Below are 7,827 nucleotides of genomic sequence, written 5' to 3' on the forward strand. Positions count from 1 at the left end.
TCCCTCCCACTGCACTTGTGAATCAGATGACATCTTGAGCAACAGGACACTTTAGAGCCGATGCAAAACCGTATTTAAATCCAATAGAATTTCGGTGCTTTCTCGTGACTATTAACCCTTCCCGTTCTAAGATGGTGTAGATTTCAAGATAGTGTGCATTTGCACCGAAATATTTAGTGATTGATATATCATAAATCACTAATAAAGATGGGGGTACAACTTAACTTATCCATTGTGAACCATTTAAATAATACCTGGAGTCTAGGCTGCAGTGAGCTAAAGTAAACTTAACTGTGGTTGGTCTATATATAAGAAATAGGAACAAGATACTGACAGCATATGTATTTGTGGACCACGCTCCCACACACACACACACACACACACACACACACACACACACACACACACACACACACACACACACACACACACACACACACACACACACTTAGATTGACACACAGACTTCATCTTGATGTGAGCTAAGAACAAAATGTTTAATCAGTCTTTTGTGTAAGTATTTGGTTTGGCAGAGTCTGACATTCATTTTTATAAAGGTGCTTTGAATAGCCTCAATCTCTGCTTGCTTACATTTCATGCAGCCTTTAGCACAAGTCCAGCGATGCAGAGAGAGAGCCAGTGCACACTGGCTGAGCATTTTGTGATGGGTGCAGCCTCAGCCCTTCCACACTGGTTTATGCTTAATTTGTGAAAGCTGTAGTTTCTGTTTTATTTGTACAGTCTGTAAAATACTGATTAGGAGAGGGCGGGGGGGTAAATACAGAGGTTAATCCTTCAAGTGTGTTTGCTCTGGAAACAGTGCTTCACTTTGATTTGTCCATGTCATGTTGGCCACGTATTACTACATGTATTGTTTCTTACATGACGCCTATACACACAAAAACATATAAAAGGGTTTACACAGTCATATGTTATCATTATATCTTCCTTAACTGGCCATTCTCTTGACTGATGTATGTGCAGGCTGCGCTTGGATTCCACTGAGGAGAAATGATCGGAGAGCAATACATTTAACACTAGACCCTGTTATTTCATTTTGCCACACTGTTTTCATCAGCAAATCAAAGGAAAATAGCTGGGATGAGATGTTTGCTGAAAAACATAAAAACCCTCATCCCTCATGTGCTATTACTTTAGTCCTTAATGGTTTGTTTCAGTGACACCTACAAAGGATACTAACAATAGAGTCATCACAAACAATAGCCATGAATACAAATTGCAACATAGTAATTACATTTCACTGCTCACTTTCCTCTCAGAGTAATCCTATTCACGCTTGCTTCCTGTTGCTGTTTCTGTAGCTGACCAGTCATATTCATAACAGCAAAGTGCCAAGCTTCAATTATGGATAGAGTAATGCAGATCAGATTTCTCCTTGTGTTATACTTTGTTGAGTTTTGCAGAGTTACACAGCTAATACAGACATGCAGTTTCAGCCTTCTCAGTTTCACTTCATCTCTCCAGCATTCAAGCACTCCCTCCCTCCCTCCCTCCCTCCCTCACAAAGTTTACTGTTAACTACCAACTTGAGATCTGGATAGCACTTGAGTTGTTTACAGTTGCTTTGCCCATAAAGCAAACCAGGCTAGCAACTTTAAATAAACAACACACAAAGAAGCTAAAAACAAATGCAGACATACTTGCAAACATTCCTCAAACCATCAGATGAGTTTGTGAACATAGCAACTGAGGCGCCAAGATCATAACACTTGGTAAATTTAAACAACTGCTTATTTAGATACATAAGCAGTTTATAATAGCTTTAGCAAAGCTTTGGTTTACAATCAAAGCTGTAGGTGTTTGCTTGTATGATCTTAATTAATGACTAGATGGATCTGGCAACTACAGTTCAGATGAAATATGTACTCAAAATAAGAAATAATGGATGGCAAAATACTGGAAAAATGAAGAATGCTGTATGATGGACAGATTAGTGAGAGGACTGTAGGTGGGTGATTGGTAGATGAATAGATAAGTAGAGTAGGGAATGATATTTTGGATAATAAATGAGTGAGTGGGTGAATGGATAGATAACTGGTAGACAGAATGGATACTAGAAGGCTGATAATGATTATGAGTGGGAGAACAGCTGGATGAAATGATTAGATGTGTAATGACAGGAAGAATTATGGACAGCTGGATGGACAAACAGATTATTAACACTGATTGACAGGAGACCTTGGGATCAAACCACCAAGACCTCGGAGTCTGTTTGATTTGAATTTGCAATCCAGAATTTTTGAATTCCCAGTGGTAATTTTCAACTGGAACATGTTCTCAAGTCGGATTTGCAACTTGGAAAGTCGAAGCGGCCCCACTAACCTTGACTTAACAGTCTAAGGTTCTGGCAGTGCATGTAAATATTAGTAGAACTATAACAACTACTGTTGTGTATTTTTGACTAGTTAAATAAGCCATATGTAGTGCACTGAGCAGACTCCATCCATTACGGTGACACAGCAGTGTTTTTAAATGTAAGAAAACCCCTAAAAAATTGTGCTGCATTGCCACTGATGAGTGAATGGCTCGAATTTTCCAAGAAGAAAAGCAAATCCTGTTTCTACTTGCTTTTCCAACTAACCTTTGACTGTCATCTGACGCAAGTATTGGTGCATCACCAGCAAGTGGTGGACCCGAAGAAAGACGAGTGCTATGTAAGTCTTTGCAAGTGAACACTCACAAAACTCTGGAAACTGATAAATTAAGCCAATCTGGCTGCTTGAGGTTAGCGCCAAAAACTGAGTAATTCCACAGAGTTTTACGTTAAAATGCCCCAAATTGTTTTGAATCTATGGTTAGCTTAACCCCTCATAGCAAGAGTGAGGAGGGCTAACATTTTATATAATTTATCCACCTGGCTGCTGGAGCTAGAGATGTTGCATTGACTAATAGGTGTCCTGACACAGGTAGATGGAACTAGTACCTCCACTTCTGCATCTTTCTGCTGTTTTTATGCTGTTAGAGGTTATAGGGACCTGGAATGGTCCCTGACTGTGCGCATAGTCCAAATTAAAAATGGAAGTAAAAAAAGATGGACTATGAAACAGATGTGTGAACCCCACGATTGCATTTTTCTTGACTTGGCTGCTTGGCAAGTTTAAAAATACAAGAAACACTCCTATTTAGAAATGGTGTGCCATTAAGTGAAGTATCAAAATATATTGCTTACATTGGTCTGTGAATTGTTAAAAAAAAAAAAGGCTGCTATGAAAACAAAGTCTAGCTAAATGTTGCTTGAACAGTATTTTTCCTTTTCTTTTCTAAAGAGAATAATAGCCTATGAGCCAGCTGTTTTTAAGTACAGTAGAGGCAGTGAGTGGACATGAATATAAATCTTCTTACCTGATGAGCATCTTTTTACTTTCAGTTGAATGTCAAAGCAGTTTTCCTGTAAAACATATGACGCATCTCACATCAGCTTGTGCTTTGTTTTCTGCTCAGAAAATGCCATTTCAGATTTAGGACAAAGGAATTTACTGATGTGAAAATTCATTTTCAGGAAGAGAGCGTGAAAAAAACAAACCTCATGTTTCCCTACAGAGTGGCTGAATAATGACATTACTTTGTCTTCACCAGAATTACGAAACATGTGAAGTTCAAAGGTGTTTGAACTTGGTTGTTTTCATCTTTCTTTGTCTTCCTAATTGGAAGCAGATGTTAGCGGTAAAAGATCTGAGTTTAAAGTGGAGGTCAAATCAGATCTCAAGAGATCTTGGAAAAGCTCCCAAAGCTGAATTAGATTATGAAAAAGGTCATATTTAGCATATGGATGAATGCTGCGCACTTGTGTCTGTTGACATGTTTCAAAGGGCCAAGTAAGAGTAGATTAAAAAAAATACAATAGATGGGGAAAAAAGAAAAGATTTCTGTGCCTACACAGATTTTCCATATTTGTACGGCACTTCCTTCCTGCTGGTTCTTGTTTTATTTTAACTGAGTGATTCAGGTACTGAAGTCATGGAAATAATAATCACTAAATTATTAAATAAGCCACCACGTATTTTCACCTTCCCATGTCACGGTGGGCTTTGTTTCTTTCTCCTTTCAAATTCACCCTTCATTTGTGTTTTTACATTCGAAAGACCGGTGACGCAAAACACACTCTAATTATGAGCCAGATGCTGACGCAGACCGTAAAGATGTAGGCTCAAGATTGTGGAGAAGATGCTGCTGATCTAATACAGATACAAACCCATGTGCAAAATCCCAAAATACTTTGAAAGAATTTGAGCTCACAATTCATGCCAATTCTGTTAACATTTGTATTTTTCATCCTCACTTACTTTACACAAAGATGTATTGCATATTTCTGTTCTATAAACTGACCACTCTGTTTGAGCACATCATTCATCTTTAGTCCTCAGCAAAACTGCTTTTAGTGAACCATCAATTGTGAATTCCAACAGCCAACTTATATGAACGCTACTAATACTGCCAAGATGAGAGAGAAAAGCTAGAATTATGTCTGAAGCTTGTTTTCGGCATCTGGTCAAGGTAAACTAAATATTAGGGGGGTTATGTATACTGTTGACTCTGTGTGGTTTAGAGGAAATCCAACTTGTGCACCCAATTCTTTGTTTTTAAAAAATACATCATTAAATACGTATGCTGTAAAGTCATTCCAACCTGGAAAACGAATGGTTCAGCCCAAAATTAATGTGACATTCATGCCAGTGACGAATGTATGAAAACATCTGGCCACAAATGCAAAAGAGGAAACAAGAAGTAAAAACTTAGAACTTTCTTTTTCGTATTCTTTCCATTTTTAAATTCAATCACTTTTTATTGAACTATTTTAAGAAAATCACAGTCAACAACATTTTCCTGCCATTTAGCTACATCCAGAATTATATTGTTAGCAGTTGTGTACACAGAAACGGAAAGGGCTTCCCTGACGATAGACATGCAGCTACAATTCAAAAATAATAAGACAGGCCTGCACTGGCTTACTTTGGTTAATGCAATTCAAATCACAATAGTATATGAAGACGTCTTCACTGCTGATGGCAGCTGTTTATTGGTTGTTTTTTATTTTTTCAAGAGGTCCCTACTGCTTTGTCTTATCTATTTGCAGGACTTGGCTTTACTTTCTGTCCATCAAATTAAAAGCTTTTCAAATAACACAGAGTTTGAAGATTTTTCTTCTCCACCACAACTAATTCCACGTGTATGGATAAATGATTTCCTTTGGGCAGAGACTCCACAAAACTCTTTTTATTCTATGCTTTGCAAAACAAGTAGATCCAGCCTGAAAGACTTTATAGTGTCAGGTTTTGCATCCTGAGTGTGGAGACTTACAGGACTTGCATTAAAAATGATGTTATGGTTTCTTTTTTTAAGCATAGTGAGACCATTGTGGTTGTAAGTTCGGAGAAAGAAGGAAATTAAATACCAGAGATCATACTTAGAAAAATCTAGGCTATTTGGCTGAAGTCTTTAGCAGCCTTAGATGGAAACCGCTCCAGGAACCACAAAGCAAGAGAAAGCACTCAACCTGAAGTGAAATGTCACATAGCCCTTCTTTTGAAGATGGGAAAGGGATACTGAAACTTTACTTTCCATATCTAGTACTTTAACCGTGAGAAGTTTTCATTTCTTGTTTATTCTCTTTAGCTTAACAGTATCATAATCTGAAATGTATGCAAAGTCTTTATTAAAGGTTAAGACAAAGCTAACTATTATTTTGACAGCCTATTTCAAAATAAACATTCAGAAGTTTTAGGGGACAAACACAACATGCATTGGAACTTTGAGCAGAAGGTCCAAGATTGTTTAGTTTTTATAATAAATCATGCTGGCCTGGGAGTTTGAGAGTTCTCTGCAGTATCTCAGCTGTTCCTAATCTTGCACTCTTCTGGACAGAGAGCTCTGATGTTGTGCCTGGAATTTGCTGGAGCCACTCTTTAAGTTTTAGGGTTCCAGCTCCTAAGTGCTCCAATTAACACTTGGACCACTTTGGACTTTTTTTTTCCGGTTCTAGTTGTTCTTTCACCCTCTGATAATTCTCGTGGACCTTCTTCCTGATGTTGTTGTCTGTTGGGATTGTGGTCTTCTGGTCCTTGTCAGTCACCACGATGTTGGTTGGTCCCACGGGACCTGAGCCCTGTTGTTCTCAATGAGCTTTGGCGGTGCCTCAGAACTTCTAATCCAATCTGTCCCAACTTGCATCTCAAATTCTGCTACTGTGTGGTAGATAGCCTCCAGGTCACCTTTTCACAACTTGGGAACTGTTGGCTAGTCAGGTGTATATTGTCTCAGCAAGAGGATTATGCAACAGCTAGATATTTTCACTTCTTTCTTCTATTTTGAGACACTTTATATTTTAAGCCAAAGCACTGATAGTTGGTGGATAACATTAAGATACAAAAGTGAAGAATATATACAACGTGCAGGAGAAACTAAATGTGTTCCGCTTCATGCAAAGCGAGATAGTGTGCCAGGCTTTGCACAGTGTTGAATTATGTCAAAACTGTAGATATGAGGAGAAAGAAGGGGATTCTTGGGAGGTCTTGGAAAGGGAGGTGTTGTGTGAAAAAAATTAAATAAGTTAGAACAACTGTCCAAACACAACCCTAAAATAGATACATTATTTAGGCGTCTGCTTTACACCGTGAAATTTATATAATGCCCACTACCCCACCTCCCTCAGACACAATGATAGTGGAAAGAAATATAATATGTTTCTAAAGCAAAGGGGTGGTTAGGTTACAGCGTACACAAGCATGGGTAGTGGGTGTGGTGCACCCAAGCAAACCCATGCACCTACAATTCACACATACAATACACGCGCATGTTTCTTCATGTGCACAAACAGACCATTTCACCCTCCAACTAAAGATTTCTGTGACTAAGAATATGCTACCCTTTAATGTTCTTCAACAGAAAACACGATTTCTCAAAAAATGATTTCATTCATCTGTTTCCAGTTAGGCTGTCTCATCTCCTTCCTGTCTTGCGCAGCGCATCTTGAGTCCAGTTGGAACGTGATGAAACACTGCCACCGTGTGGACGTGTAAAATGTTTCATGTTGTTTTATTCTGGTGACAGTGTTTGATTATTTGCAGTGTGTGTGCTCGACGGAAATATTCTTTACCTACAATGTAATATGTCAAAGGTATTAGGTATAGAATGACAGGGAAATCCAGAAGTTTTTGTCTAGCAGTGATGAAGTGTACTTTTAATTAAGTGCAAATTTGATGGGCGTACTTGAGCGCTTCAATTTTTTTTAATACAACTTCTACTTTAGTTTCTCTTTAGTAGAAAGTATTGTGCATTTTTGAGCACCGCCTTACTTAAAAAACGTGATTAGAATGTAATAGAATGAATTTAACCCTTAGATGACAGCGAATGCGCACCTGCAGACCATTTACAGTGGGGCAAAAAAGTATTTAGTCAGCCACCGATTGTGCAAGTTCCCCCACTTAAAATGATGACAGAGGTCAGTAATTTGCACCAGAGGTACACTTCAACTGTGAGAGACCGAATGTGAAAAAAAAAATCCATGAATTCACATGGTAGGATTTGTAAAGAATTTATTCGTAAATTAGGGTGGAAAATAAGTATTTGGTCACCTCAAACAAGGAAAATCTCTGGCTCTCACAGACCTGTAACGTCTTCTGTAAGAAGCTTTTCTGTCCCCCACTCGTTACCTGTATGAATGGCACCTGTTTGAACTCATCATCTGTATAAAAGACACCTGTCCACAGCCGCAAACAGTCAGACTCCAAACTCCGCCATGGCCAAGACCAAAGAGCTTTCGAAGGACACCAGGAAAAGTATTGTAGACCTGCACCAGACTGGGAAGAG

Source organism: Rhamphochromis longiceps, linkage group LG14, assembly GCF_057381845.1.
Source record: "Rhamphochromis longiceps isolate RC_006_pf linkage group LG14, R_longiceps_female_GT1.1, whole genome shotgun sequence".
Classification (NCBI taxonomy): Eukaryota; Metazoa; Chordata; class Actinopteri; order Cichliformes; family Cichlidae; genus Rhamphochromis; species Rhamphochromis longiceps.